Below are 1,744 nucleotides of genomic sequence, written 5' to 3'. Positions count from 1 at the left end.
CATTGAAAAAGCAAGAGAGTTCCAGAAAAACATCTATTTCTGCTTTATTGACTATGCCAAAGCCTTTGACTGTGTGGATCACAACAAACTGTGGAAAATTCTTAAACAGATGGGAATATCAGACCACCTGACCTGCCTCCTGAGAAACCTGTATGCAGATCAAGAAGCAACAGTTAGAACTGGACATAGAACAACAGACTGGTTTCAAATCAGGAAAGGAGCATGTCAAGGCTATATATGGTCACCCTGCTTATTTAACTTATATGCAGACTACATCATGCAAAATGCCAGGATGGATGAAGCACAAGCTGGAATCAAGATTGCCAGGAGAAAGATCAATAACCTCAGATGTGCAGATGGCACCACGCTTATGACAGAAAGTGAAGAAGAGCTAAAGAGCCTCTTGATGAAAGTGAAAGAGGAGAGTGAAAACTTGGCTTAAAACTCAATATTCAGAAAACTAAGATCATGGCATCTGGTCCCATCACTTCATGGCAAATAGATGGGGAAACAACGGAAACAGTGAGAGACTTTATTTGGGGGGGGGCTCCAAAATCACTGCAGATGGTGATTGCTGCTGCTGCTAAGTTGCTTCAGTCGTGTCTGACTCTGTGCGACCCCATAGACGGCAGCCCACCAGGCTCCCTCATCCCTGGGACTCTCCAGGCAAGAACACTGGAGTGGGTTGCCATTTCCTTCTCCAATGCATGAAAGTGAAAATTGGAAGTGAAGTTGCTCAGTCGTGTCCGACTCTTAGCGACCCCATGGGCTGCAGCCTACCAGGATCCTCCATCCATAGGATTTTCCAGGCAAGAGTACTGGAGTGGGGTGCCATTGCCTTCTCCGAGATGGTGATTGCAGATGGTGATTGCAGCCATGAAATTAAAAGACACTTGCTCCTTGGAAAAAAAGCTATGACCAACCTAGACAGCATATTAAAAAGCAGAGACATTACTTTGACGACAAAGGTCCATGTAGTCAAAGCTGTAGTTTTTCCAGTAGACATGTATGGATGTGAGAGTTGGACTATAAAGAAAGCTGAGCACCAAAGAATTGATGCTTTTGAACTGTGGTGTTGGAGAAGACTCTTATGAGTCCCTTGGACTATAAGGAAATCAAAGCTGTCAATCCTAAAGGAAATCAGTCCTGAATATTCATTGAAAGGACTGATGCTGAAGCTGAAACTCCAATACTTTGGCCACCTGATGCAAACAGCTGAGTCATCTGAAAAGACCCTGTTGCTGGGAAAGATTGAGGGGAGGAGAAGAAGGGGATGACAGAGGATGAGATGGTTGGTTGGCATCACTGACTCAATGGACATGAGTTTGAGTAAGCTCCAGGAGTTGGGGCTGCACAGGGAAGTTGGCATGCTGCAGTCATGGGGTCGCAAAAAGTCAGACACAACTGAGCAACAGAACTAACTAATCCTTGTGAGAAATAATTTTATCAACTAGAGTAAGCAGCCTAGTATAATTCTTTTGGCCAACTACACTCATTTCCAAAATTAGTAAAGTAACCGCTTCACCACCTCCTCCCCCCACTTTGGTGAGACTGTTTCATATATTTGCAAAGCAATTAGATTGGTTTGTTACATTCTGTATTACAGCTGGGATCTTCCAAAGTCCTAAATGATTTTTTTATTGTGTACACTGTTTCACTCTTTGTGCTATAACGTTCCACAGATTGGACAAGCTCGCAGTGTCATGTATTCATCACTACAGTATTATAGAAAACAGTTTCACCA

Source organism: Bison bison, unplaced genomic scaffold, assembly GCF_000754665.1.
Source record: "Bison bison bison isolate TAMUID 2011002044 unplaced genomic scaffold, Bison_UMD1.0 scf7180017864378, whole genome shotgun sequence".
Lineage (NCBI taxonomy): Eukaryota > Metazoa > Chordata > Mammalia > Artiodactyla > Bovidae > Bison > Bison bison.
The sequence above is the reverse complement of the archived record's forward strand: the minus strand, read 5'-3'. Positions refer to the sequence as shown.